The sequence below is a fragment of the Physeter macrocephalus genome, chromosome 16 (assembly GCF_002837175.3).
Source record: "Physeter macrocephalus isolate SW-GA chromosome 16, ASM283717v5, whole genome shotgun sequence".
Classification (NCBI taxonomy): domain Eukaryota; kingdom Metazoa; phylum Chordata; class Mammalia; order Artiodactyla; family Physeteridae; genus Physeter; species Physeter macrocephalus.
The window spans coordinates 20,690,142-20,704,183 of NC_041229.1; positions in this window are offsets into that span (position 1 = coordinate 20,690,142).

A 14,042-nucleotide genomic window follows, 5' to 3' on the forward strand; every position below is an offset into this window, starting at 1 on the left:
CTGCTGTGTTTCTCTGTCTTCTCATTTTGCTTAACTTACTATGTTTGGGGTCTGCTTTTCACAGGCTGCAGTTTCATAGTTCCTATTGTTTTTGGTGTCTGCCCCCAGTGGCTAAGGTTGGTTCAGTGGGTTGTGTAGGCTTCCTGGTGGAGGGGACTAGTGCCTGTGTTCTGGTGGATGAGGCTGTATCTTGTCTTTGTGGTAGGCAGGACCGCATTTTTTGGTGTGTTTTGGGGTGTCTGTGACCTTATTATGATTTTAGGCAGCCTCTCTGCTAATGCGTGGGGTTGTGTTCCTGTCTTGCTAGTTGTTTGGCATAGGGTGTCCAGCCCTGTAGCTTGCTGGTCATTGACGGGAGCTAGGTCTTGGCATTGAAATGGAGATCTCTGGGAGTTTTTGCTGTTTGATATTACGTGGAGCTGGGAGGTCTCTGGTTGTCCAATGTCCTGTACTCGGCTCCCCCACCTCAGAGGCACAGGCCTGATGCCTGGCCACAGCACCAAGCCCCTGTCATCCACGCCGCTCAGAATAAATGGGAGAAAGAAAGAAAGAAAGAAAATATAAAATAAAATAAAATAATTAAAATAAAAAATAATTATTAAAAATTAAAAAAATTAAAAAGTATACTAAAAAAAGAAACCCCCAAAACAACAAAGAAACGGACAGACAGAACCCTGGGACAAATGGTAGAAGCAAAGCTATACAGACAAAATCACACACAGAAGCATACACATACACACTCACAAAAAAGAGAAAAAGGAAAAAAATATATATATATCGTTGGTCCCAAAGTCCACCACCTCAATTTGGGAGGATTTGTTGTCTATTCAGGTATTCCACAGATGCAGGGTACATCAAGTTGATTGTAGAGGTTTCATCCGCTGCTCCTGAGGCTACTGAGAGTGATTTCCCTTTCTCTTTGTTCGCACAGCTCCTGGGGTTCAGCTTTGGATTTGGACCCGTCTCTAAGTGTAGGTCCCCTGAGGGCATCTGTTCTTCGCTCAGACAGGACGGGGTTAAAGGAGCAGGTGATTCAGGGGCTCTGACTCACTCAGGCCGGGGGGAGGGAGGGGTACGGAATGCGGGGCGAGCCTGCAGCAGCAGAGCCCATTGTGACGTTGCACCAGCCTGAGACGCAACGTGTGTTCTCCCAGGGAAGTTGTCCCTGGATCACGGGATCCTGGCAGTGGTGGGCTGCACAGGCTCCCGTGAGGGGAGGTGGGGATAGTGACCTGTGCTCGCACACAGGCTTCTTGGTGGCGGCAGCAGCAGCCTTACCGTCTCATGCCCGTCTCTGGGGTCTGCGCTGATTGCCGCAGCTCGTGCCCATCTCAGGAGCCCGTATAAGCGGTGCTCTGAATCCCCTCTCCTCGCGCACCAGGAGACAAAGAGAGAGGCCCAAAAATGTCTCTTGCCTCTTCGGCAGCTCCAGACCTTTTCCCGGCCTCCCTCCTGGCTAGCCGTGGTGCACTAACCCCCTTCAGGCTGTGTTCACGCAGCCAATCCCAGTGCTCTCCCTGAGATCCAACCGAAGCCCAAGCCTCAGCTCCCAGCCCCCGCCCGCCCCGGCGGGTGAGCAGACAAGCCTCTCGGGCTGGTGAGTGCCGGTCGGCACCGGTCCTCTGTGCGAGCATCTCTCCGCTTTGCCCTCCGCACCCCTGTTGCTGTGCTCTTCTCCGCGGCTCCGAAGCTTCCCCCCTCCGCCACCCGCAGTCTCCGCCCGCGAAGGGACTTCTAGTGTGTGGGAACCTTTCCTCCTTCACGGCTCCCTCCCACTGGTGCAGGTCCCGTCCCTATTCTTTTGTCTCTGTTTTTTATTTTTTCTTTTGCCCTACCCAGGTACGTGGGGAGTTTCTTGCCTTTTGGGAGGTCTGAGGTCTTCTGCCAGCGTTCAGTAGGTGTTCTGTAGGAGTTGTTCCACATGTAGATGTATTTCTGATGTATCTGTGGCGAGGAAGGCGATCTCCGCATCTTACTCTTCCGCCATCTTGAAGCTCCTTGGCAGGCGGATTCTTAACCACTGCACCACCAGGGAAGTCCCTGTCTCCTAGTCTTGAGCAAAGTCAGTTCCTGGACACTTTCCAGGTTGTTCTGGATTTGTATAACATGGTATTTCAAGTTTTCACATGGGTAACAGCTAGTGGTCCTCCAGCTCTGCATCACATGCCCATTTCAGACAAATGGAATCCAGACGATAGTGGTTGTGTTCTGGAGATCCTCATAGGTCCCAGAGAAAGGTTCAGGAGATCTGAATAGTTCAAACTGATTTCATAATAAAACTAATAAGTTATTTGCCATTTACTCTTTCATTTTCTCATGAATGTCCAGAGGAGTGTTCTAGAGGCTACATGACCTGTGATATCGTAGCAGATTGGAGAAGCAGATATGAGAATCTGGCTATTTTTTTTGAAGCCAGACAGGCAATTTGTAAAATTGTAAAACAGTGCCATCCTTTTCAATAAATTTGTTTGGGTTTGGAAAGCATAGCTATTTTTTTGGAAAAGTTATTTATGTTGACATGTTATAGATTATTACTGTTATTTTAAATGAATAATAAATATTTTAAATACTATTAGCTTTAACTTACAATGTGATAAATATATGTAGATATAAGTCCTATAAAATAGCTGTTTGGTGTCCTCAACAATGTATAAGAGAATAAAGGTGTTCTGAGACCAAACAGTGTGAGAACTCTCCTCTGGAAGAACATCGGTAGTTTAAATGAGTTTCTAGAGTGTTCTAATGCACAGTTAATTTGAGAACTTTGTGTCTGTGTTTCTCTTACTGATAGAATACACCTTTTGTGGTCTCCACATTTCTAAAAGAAAGCCAGAACGACAAAATTTGTCTCAATTTCCCAGTTTCTCGTACCTGTTTTCTTTCCTCCTTTAAGCAAAGGAAGAGGAAGAGCATAGCCACACTGGTCCTAGAGCTGATGATTTGCGTCCTTTTTTCAAGCAGGAGTGCATTCTTGCTTAATATTTGAACCCGTAGGTCTATATTAAAATAAAATATAAAAATTTTAAGTGACAGTAAATTCTCCAAGCATGTAGATTTTTCTCAACACTGTAGTTTTAAAGGAGCTGGAACATTATAAAGCTTTCAAGCAGAATGGAACCATTTACAAACACAGATACAGCCCCTATTGCTGATGGAATAAAACTCAACTTCCTTAGCCTAGCACTCAACGTCTTCTATGATCTGGGCCCGTCCTACCTTTCCTCTTGTTTACTATTTCTTCCCTCCACACAGCCTCAATCCCAGTGCACAGTGTGGTCCTTGACCACCTGCCTCAGAATTACCTGCAACACTTAATAAATGCAGTCTATCTTAGATTTACTGAATCAGAATATCAGGCCATCATGCCAGATAATCTGCATAATACACAAGATTCAACCCCCCCATTTTGATTCTTAATAAATACTGAAGTTTGAGGGCCCTGCTCTAGCTATGACTGATAACTCAGTGATTTTCAAGATTCAGCCCAAATTACCTTCTCCAGGCAGTTTGCTTGTATACTCACCAAGATGGGTTCAATGGCCCATTTCATGGTGCTTCTTGCTTGAGTCTCTGTAATGGCAGTGATTTCATGCTGCTTTCCATTCCGGTCAGTGGCTTGCATGGTCATCACTCCATCCCCATCCAGACTGTCTCTCTCTTCTGCTCTGTATTCCCTCCGCTGTTAACTGTGTTGATGGTGCTGTGTACCTAGTAGGTCCCCAGTGAGTGCCTGCGATGCTGAACCCTGCTACAGAATCTATCAGAGATGACAGTGTCTGGATTTGAGCAGCAATAAGAGATAAAACATAGCAGAGGGAATTCCGTTATTTTTCATGGTAGAGAAACGTTATCACAAGTATAACCTTTCTCTTTCCACAAACTGGACACAAAACTGAACAGTTTATAACCATCTCCCTGTAGGCTGATCCTGCATCCAAAACTCAAAGACACGATGATTTTCTAGAAGAAGTTTAATGTAGAGACGTCTAGTACCCTGCAGAAGCATTTCAGAGACTAGACGTCATGGGAAGAGCTGAAATGCATTGAAGCTGAGAAATTGATTTGCAGTAGGTATGGACTTGGGCTTTAAAAATACCCTCTGGTACACTTGCTGCATTTGCATAGAACTCCAGAATTGTTTACATGAAATTAAATACATTTAAAAAGAAATCCCAGAAAGGTTGTTTTCTTTTCTTATCCCAAGGAACCAAGTCTTCAGCAGATGTGAGTGGATGGTTGTTGCTGGAAGGATGTGGGTTGGTGACAGATTTTGCCTGTGTTCGCTTCAGTTGCTGGTGGGTTCAGAAACATGGCACATGCACAGTCAGGCAGGTTGCTGGGTCAGAGTAAGGTCTGATAATGGTGTGGAGCAGCCTGATAAGACTAAGGGGAAAACGAGTGTAAGTCTACGTAAGATAAACACAAACCCACATAACGCAGGCACCAATAGAATTTGCTTCCTTTATCTTTTTGGGGAACACCCGTCAGATGCTCCCAACCACAACATTTCTGTATCAGCTTCCCTATCCTTTCCAGGACCTGCTGCACGGGTTGGGTAGCTCCTGACGACTTGGCAGGGGCTTCACTGACAAACTTGCTGTAAGGCAGTCAAGTGGAGGTGAGGTTGCGGAGGGCAGGTAAGAGGAAGCCCAGAGCAGGCCTGCCAAGGTGGGAAGCACAGCACCCTCTGTTTCTTCCACCCTGCCTTTGTTCCAAGCCTTTCCTGTTTCCAAGGCCTCTTTATGAGGGGGCGTTGAAGGGAGCAGTTAAGGCCGCTTGGTGGTTTGGGCTTCACTACACAGTGCACAGGGGCCCAGGGACACCCTTACTACAGGGGCGGTTGGAGAAGGGAGAGGATTCTCCAAGGAAGCAGAGGTGAAGTGTGCTAGTAACATGTGAGCTGCCTCTTAAATGGAGAAAATAACAGGCATTATGACATAGTAAATATATATTCAGGCTCTGCTCTTGATTCTCGACACAGAGCTTCTAAAATCCTTGTAATTTCCTGAGCGTTAGGGGTGCTAGGAGCACCTTTTTTTCTAATATTTGGCCTTTGAACCTGGTTCCTGGCACAGAGTTCCTGAATCCCTTAGAATTTCCTGGTTGATAGACGTGTCTGTTGTTTTAAGGAAGTGACACTTGATGGGCTCTTGGATAACTTCAGAGTGGGTGCTGGTCACCGGAAAGACCAAGCCACGACTAAAAGCTTGGAACTTTCAGCCCTACTCCTCATCCTCCAGGGAGGGGAGAGGAGCTGGAGTTTCATCATGCCTACATGATGGAGCCTCCATGGAAATCCCTAAACGGCAGGGTCCAGAGAGCCCAAGGGTTGGTGAGGTGCTGTTCTCTGGGAGGGCGGCACCCCGGAGAAGGTGTGGAAGCTTCCCACCCCTTGCCCTGTGCATCTCTTCCATTTGTTCCTGAGCTGCATCCTTTATAATAAATGGGTGATAGTAGGTAAACTGTTTCCCTGGGTTCTATGAGCCATTCTAGCAAGTTATTGAACCTGAGGAGGGGTCATGGGAACTCCTGATTTATTGCCTGTTGGTCAGAAGCACAGGTGACAACCTGGGACTTGTGACTGACCTCTGAAGTGGGGGCAGTCTTCTGAGACTGAGCCCTTACCCTGTGAGGGCTGCACTAAGCTCCACGCAGTTAGTGTCAAACCTGAGTGAAATTCTAGGACACCCAGTCGGCATCTGCTGAAAGTTGGAGAACTGCTTGATGTGTGAAAACCCACACATTTGGTGTCAGATGTGTTGTGAGTAGAGAAAGGAGAAACAGTTTTTGTTTTTTTTTTTTTTCTTTTGGGCTTGTACAAGCCTGTGCCCAGCGGGCCCAGTGGGATTCTCACATGAAGATAGAAGTTTCTTTCCTCTATATGCTTGGACAGGTATGAAGATTAGGGTGGCTCAGGCACCTCTGAGTGGGTGGCTGTGTCTGCTCTGAGGCACAGACTCGTTTCTGGGTCTGCCCCAGAAACGTTTCACGCTTCACTGTAGGTGTGAGGGCACGGTGGTCCTGATGAGGACTGAGCAGAGAGTGGGCTTGGCCACCAGTTTGCCATGTGAGGGTGAGGATGTCTGGAGAAAATATCTGAGACACAGAGAGGGAAGGGAAAGTGCTAACACAGCCACTCTAAGCCAGCTAAATTGTCATTTGGAGGGACCTGCCTGGGGTTTGTGGTGGTGACCTGGTGATTTATCATCCAATCCTTCTACATGCAGCCAGTTTCAGGCCACAAGCTTTCCTTCAAATCTGAAAACGACTGTTTTGCAAATACTCTGGCATTGGGCGTAAGGAAAGTCAGCTGGGAAATAAAATGTGGATGATAGGCTGTGTCTGTTGGAAGGGACATGGGAGATCAGTGACCTATATTCCTCAGTTTGCATGGGAGAAAATGCAGTCCTAGACCTGCCAGGTCAGAGTGAATCACCACCCCTGAAAATGATTAAATTGGCCCTGGTGGTTTGTTTGGTAGAGCAGGCACATTGGAGTTACAGACTTGAGGGGTCTTGAGGCCCCACCCTAGGGACTACTTTGTGACCAGACATGCTCCAGGGGAGGTTGACCTAGCCATGGGAGAGGAGCAATTAGAGGGCCTAAGGAAGACTTTGAGGATGCAGTTATTTATTTCTTAGGTGACACCATTCTGCGACCCTACTCGATCCTCCAGGAAGCAGTGAGAATGCTGAAAAATCTCTTTAGGGCAGGGAGGTGGATGGGTTTATTCGCTGAGCAGTGCATAGGGGCTGAAGAGGGTCTTGGACGCTGAGATTTACAGAAATCAGTCAATTCCCTGAGCCTGTTCCCAGAATCCTTTAGCGAGGAGAGTTTAGGTATTGGGGGAAATTCTGAGCGAGCTGGTCTGGTGGTGCTGAAGGTGAACGCCTGCCCCTCCCACCCCCGACTCTAAAACCTTTTTCTTTGGTGAAATAGGCCACCTCTGAGTCCCTCAACCACGGTGTCTGAGGGGGAAGAAGCAGTGATGAAATGATGGAAATAAACCCTCTTCCCAACCATGATCCTGATTAGCAAAAATGCCAGAATTGTACAATCATAAAGTTCCTATATACCGAAGTTCCTGAATGTGACAGTTGAAGTGGAGATCTTGATTATACAAATCAAGAGGGAGACTCAGTAGATTTTATTTATTTATTTATTTTTAAAATTTAAAAACACTTTTTTGGCTGCATTGTGTCTTTGTTGTTGTGAGCGGGCTTTCTCCAGTTGCGGTGCGTGCAGTGGCTTCTCTTGCGGGGGCACAGGCTCTAGGTGCTTGGGCTTCAGTTGTTGCGGCATGTGGGCCCTAGAGCACGTGGGCTTCAGTTGTTGTGGCTTGCAGGCTCTAGAGCTCAGTCTTAGTAGTTGTGGCACATGGGCTTAGTTGCTCCGTGGCATGTGGGATCTTCCCAGACCAGGGTTTTAAGCCTTGTCCCCTGCATTGGCAGGCAGAGTCTTAACCACTGCACCACCATGGAAGTCCCTAGATTTTATTTAAATAGCGATTTTATTTCACGTTTTGTAGATACAAGAGCATGTAAGCCCGCAGGGGGATTCTTGCTTTCTGGCCAGAGCTGTGCCTGAAGCTTGGCCTGAGCACACTGCTGGGAGGAGCTGAGGGGACTTGATAAACCACCCTAACAAACAGCTTCAAGTCAGATACTTTTGCATATTTTCTACCAAAAAAATGTAACACGCCTCGATGGACTTTAAGTATCTACTTTACTTGGGTCTCATGGACACTGGGTTTTACATTGTAAGAAAAACCTGGAATTGTGGCCATTTCTCCAAAAATGAATACTTGTTTTACTAATATCAAATTTACATTCCACTGCTGTTTCTGTGCCTTTTGTGGACATGACATTTTAAACTTCAATGCTTATCACAGTATAGTCTGTTTGAAGACATTTTGAATGACATTTATATCCAGCATACATGGTACTAACTAGATGTATCACTAAGGTGACTTTCTGTCCTCGTTTGCCTGGGACAGGTCCAATTACTCTTGTCATAGCATCCTGTCTGGTCACGGTCCCCTTTCATTCTCAAAAGAGTCTCATCTTGGAGGATCAAATCCCGTGGTCACCTTACACATACTTCAACTGGGATGGCAGCATGAACATCTATGACCAAGTGCAGTGACACACGCAGGGATGACTAGTCATAACTGCTGCTCAGATGGCAGGGATTGAGAGGTGCTACTCAGTTTCAGAGATGATGAAATCTGAAAACATAAGTGTCTTAGAATACATAAAATAAGGAAGAACTCTTATAAGATTTGCATGTCTGAGTGTTCATTTTCCCAAGCTGCTAACATTTTCCTCTAGTAAGGGGTACAAATCCATTCTCTTCAGTCCTTCAAATGGATCACCCTGTGTTTGAGGAAACCATAAAATCCATTCCCTTAAGGGGCTTGTGGTTTAGTGGGAACGACAAAGAAATGAATGATTAGCTTGCAGTGTGATAAGAGCCATTTGGAGATTATTATCCCTGCCCTCAAAGTGTTTACAGTGCAGGTCAGTGTTTCTCAACCATTTTTTTTTTTTTTTTTTTGCGGTACGCTGGCCTCTCACTGTTGTGGCCTCTCCCGTTGCGGAGCACAGGCTCCGGACGCGCAGGCTCAGCGGCCCTGGCTCACGAGCCCAGCCGCTCCGCGGCACGTGGGATCTTCCCAGACCGGGGCACGAACCCGTGTCCCCTGCATCGGCAGGCGGACTCTCAACCACTACGCTACCATGGAAGCCCCTCAACCATTTTAAAATTCATGTTTCTTTGTGTTAAATATTTAAAATCTCCTCCTCCTAAAGATTCAGAAAGTAGCAACTTCCTCCTCATTTTCAACCCCCATTTCCTCTCTTCTTCCTCTACTTGTCTTCTCCGCCTCCTCCTCTTTCTTCTTAGTGGAACAAAGAATTCCATTCAAATTAAGGTAAATCAAAGAAGCGCATAGTGTCCTACTAATGGCACAAAATGTCTATGAGTGGCCCGGAGAAGGTGTTCAGAAGGCAGAAAGGTTAGAGAAGGAGACATCTGAGCTGAGTCTTGAAAAATGTATGTGTGTGCAGATGTGTGTGTGTTGGTGTATAATGAAAAGTTTCCTATTTACCCATCCTTTCTATCCTATAGATAATCATCATTGTTAGTTTCTTGTATATTTTTCCAGGGATTCTTTATGCATTACTAGTATATACAAATATAAATTCTTATCTGGCTCTCAGCTTCTACAAAAGTATAGCACACTATATACACTATTCTCCCACCTTCCAATTTTTGCTTCTTAATTGTCTTGGAGATTCTTTTAAATTTCTACATTGTACTCTTTTGTATGCCTGGTCCACCATTCATTCAATCAGTTTCCTATTAATAAACATTTGAGTTGTTTCCAATCTCCTATTGCAAACATTGCTACAATAGATAATCTTGGACATCCATCATTTCATCTGTATGCAAGTATATCTATAGAATAGATTCTCGAAGTGGGATTGCTGGATCAAAGGTAATGTGCATTTATTTATTTATTTAAATTTTTATTTTTATTAATTTTTTTCCAGTTGTTTTGAAATAGAATTGACATATTACAATGTATAATTTTAAGGTGTACAACATAGTGCTTTGATATATGTATATATTGGAAGTTTATTTTAAATCTTGAGACATATTGACATATTACATAGCCTATGTACCAATTTCCCTCCTGCCAGTAATTGTGGGAGTGCCTGTTTCCTTCATCCTCATTGGTAGTGTCTATAGTAGGTAGGAAGAATAATCCCCTCCCACCATGTCCAAGTCCTAATCCCTGGAACCTGTGACTATGTTAAGTAACATGGCAAAGAGGAATTAAGGTCGGTAATTAGCAGACCTCAAGATAGGGAGATTTTTCTGGATTATCTAGGTGGACCTAATGTAATCATAAATGTCCTTAAAATAGAAGAGGGAGGCAGAAGAAGAGTCAGAGGAAGATGTGTCAGTGGAAGAAAGACACAAAGCGATGCAATGCTGCTGGCTTTGCAGATGCTGGACTAAGGCCACCAGCTAAGGAATGTGGGTAGCTATGGAAAGTGGAAAGAGCAAGGACGCATATTCTCTCCTAGAGCCTCCAGAAAGGAATGCAGTCTTGCTGATACCTCGATTTTTTTCCGGTGAGACCCATGTTAGACTCTAACCTATAAAACTGTAAGAGAATTAATTTGTGTTGCTTAAGATTTTAAGTTTGTGTAATTTGTTACAGTAGCAATAGAAAACTAATACATTGTGCTGTCAAATTTATAGATCTTTGCCAATCTACTGTGATAAAATGTTATCTTAACTAGTTTTTTTTTTTTTTTTGGCTGTGTTGGGTCTTCATTGCTGCCCACGCAGCTTTCTCTTGTGGTGAGTGGGGGCTACTCTTTGTTGCAGTACGCAGGCTTATTACGGTGGCTTCTCTTTGCTGCAGAGCACCGGCGCTAGGCACCAGGCTTTAGTAGTTGTGGCGAAAGGGCTTAGTTGCTCCGTGGCATGTGGGATCTTTCCCTACCAGGGCTCGAACCCATGTTCCCTGCATTGGCAGGAGGATTCTTAACCACTGCGCCACCAGAGAAGTCCCTCTCAGCATAATTTTAATGTACATTTCCCTTATTATGAGTGAGATTGAGCATCTTTTTACACATTTATTTCCTTTTCTGTGACCTATATACTTTTATATTGGGTTGATAGTTTTTCATTTTATCAAAATCTAGTATTTTATAGATTGAGATCATCTTTTTCTGTGATATGAATTGCAAATAATTTCCCCCAGGTTGTCATTGTCTTTTGACTTTGCTATGGCTTTAATTTTTGTGGGTTTTTTTTTTTTTTTTTTTTGCACAGGATTTTAATTTTTATTTAGCAGGATGTATCAATCTTTTCTCTAATTCTTCTAGAGGACTAGTCTTCTAGGCCTTTTTAAAATACAGGTTTATAAAGGAATTCTCCCACATTTTTCTTTAGTATTTTAATTAATTATTTATTTTTAAACACTTAAATCTTGGATCCAATTGGAATCCAGATTGTAAAACAATTATTTGAAAAGTTACCTTTTCTATACTGATTTGAGATGACTCTTTTATCATAATCTAAATTCCTGTGTATATTTTTGTGTATTTCTTGACTTTCTATTCTGTTCCATAAGTCTATTTATGTACCAAACCAGCATCATTTGAATTACTGAGACTTTAGGTTTTAAGATTTGATAGGGATATTTTCTCCTATTTTCCCAGAGTTTTCTTAGCTATTTTAATTTGGTTTTTCTCCATATGAACTTTATAATTAGCCTGTCTTGTCCAAAAAGAGAGAGAGAGAGAGAGAGAGAGAGAGAGAGAGAGAAAAGGAGAAAACCAAAACCCTTCTGGTATATTTATTGATTAGGTTCATGTTAGTTACATTTACAAATTAACATTTTTCATTTGTTCAATAAAAAATACCTTATTTGGTATCTTTCTGTATTGTTTAATTTTTATTCATGTTTAACCTAATTCTTATGAAGTTTATTCTAGATAGTTTATCTGTTTTCTTGATATTTAAAATGTAGTCTTTTCTTCCATTATACTCTAATTCCTCTGTATATATGAAAGCTGTTGATTTCTACATATTAATTCAGCACCTCTCTGTGTTACCAGATTTCGTATTGTTTCCAGTAGTTTTACAGTTAGTTGTATTGTGTTTTAAAAATATATGATCGTGTCATCTGGGGATATTTTAAGTAAATTATATATTCATGGAAAAATATCCTTTTAATCTAGATTATCAGATTTATTTGTATAGAGTTGAATGGAGTGGACTATTATGATTCTTTTAATTTCTTCTTTATGTGTGTTTCTCACTTATTTCTTTTATGTATATTGGGTGCTTTACCTTTTCCTTAACTAGGTTAGTTGGTAGTTTATTCATTTTTAAGGTGCACTTTTTACATTTATTTATTAGTTCTGTTTTCTAGCTCATTAATCTCTGCTTTATCAATTCTTTAATTCTATTTTCCTTTGCTTTATTATGTTATTCCTTTCCTAACGTTCTGTGTTGTTTTCCTAACTTTCCTAACTTGCTGATTAACACATTTGTTTTTATCCTTATTAATTTACTAAGATACTGTCCTGAAAGTTACGACTTAAACATTAATTATCAAATTCGATGGCTTTCGCCCATCTGCATCATCTTTGTCTTTCACATAGTTGCCCCTTGTTGAGAATCCTTTCTTTTTTTCTCTCAGAACACTGAGCCCTTCTGACTTTTCAGCTTTTCAGGTAAGGTTTCTTTTTTTCCCTGAAGAGTCTTCCTTGTACTGTTACTGTGTGTGAGTTTTCTAAAGTCCCACCAACCCCCTTGGTTAAGCCCAAGTTGGTCATCCTGTCTTCTCTTACCTTCCTGGTCTCTTTCCCTACTGACTATTTTAAATCCATATCTTACACTAGAAATAACTCTCATCTCAGCTTCAGACTTAACATTTTGAGCTGCTTTTAGAAACCTCTCTCTGGGTCTTCTAGGAATTTAAACGTAATACTTGAAGCTGAACGCTTCACCCCACCGTCTTTACCCAATCTCCTTCATGCTTTGACTTCCATACCTCAACAGCCTCACCATTGTTTAAGGAGCTAAACCTTGACAACTCTGAGTTATGTTTTATTTTTCCTTTTCACTCCCAACATTCAACCGAGTGTCAAATCCTGTCAGTACTGCTTCCACTGTGGTTTTCCTTTCAGGCTCCTCGCTGTACCTATAACTTGATTCCAGCCTGTGCTTTCTCCTCCTTGACTATGGCAGTGGTTTTCTATTAGTTTCTCTATTTCCAACCTCCCCCTTCACTCCACCTGTCTCAACCAGCATCAGAGCTCAGAACATTCACTGCCTAACTCGAAATGCCAGAAGATACCTCATGGCCCACAAGTAAAGGATTTCCTTGTCTGGTCCTCTGCAATGAGGCTCTGATCTCCCCCCAGCTAATATGCTATATACTCATATGCTCATTGCTTTCTAGAGTTCCTGCATTTTATTATCTTCAAACTTGGCTCATACTGTTTTCTCCACTGGTAATGTTTTATTCTCTTCTTTATCTACTAAAATTTTATTTATCCTTCAAATTCCATCTCATATACAACTTCCTCTGTGAAGACTTTCCTGTTGCCCCTGAATCTAAGACCATTTCTCTCTCCCCATTGTGTTGGATTTTCTTCTCTGAACACATTTATTAATTTACTTGCTTTGTCTTCCTATTAGATCTTGAGTCCTGAGAAGGCTGAGACTGTATCTTCTGAGAAATGTAAGCCAGCACTTTAAAATAGTAAGTTCTCAAATATGTATTGAACATAGGAAAATTCTCTAAGACAAGATGAAGAAATAAAGTAGAAGAGTCCCTGAATGACTGTGTCCGGCAAACAGCTTGTGACTTTTCTGAACAGTAACATGAGAGAGAAATAAACTTTCAAGGTCTCTTTGTTACAACAGATTAGTCTTTCAAACCAATACTATGGGGAACATACATAAGTAGCTGATGACATTAACATCTACAGAGGAAGGCTCATTCATTCATTGATCTCAGGGGGTGATAATCAGCTCTATCTGACAAATACATGAAGACCTAGGGGTGACCCTTCCAGGCTGACTGAACCTTTGCAGTAGGGAATGACAGCAGTCTGGCAGTGTGGGAGTGACCTGACATGGAGTGGAGAGTCCCATGTCATGATGACCTTGTAACCGCTGGTGAGACTAAGACCTGAGCTCAGCTTAGAACAAGAGGTGAAGAATCCACACTTCTCCCAAGGATAGAAGCAACCTTGAAAGGTAAAAATAAGGTGAGCAAAAATGGACAAGACTCACAGGAAGGTGATGGAGTGGAATGCAGTGCCAGTCCAGATGTGCCTGAAGGGCAAGAATTCTTGAGGCTGAAGTGGGAGAGGTACCATCCTCTGCCTTGGTCAGAGCACTGGGAGCTTGCAGTGGCTGAAGTGCCTACAGAGTAGACATGATAAAGCCTAGGGACAGAAAGGAACACCTGGAGGCTCATTCTTAGAAAATGTATCAGCATCCTG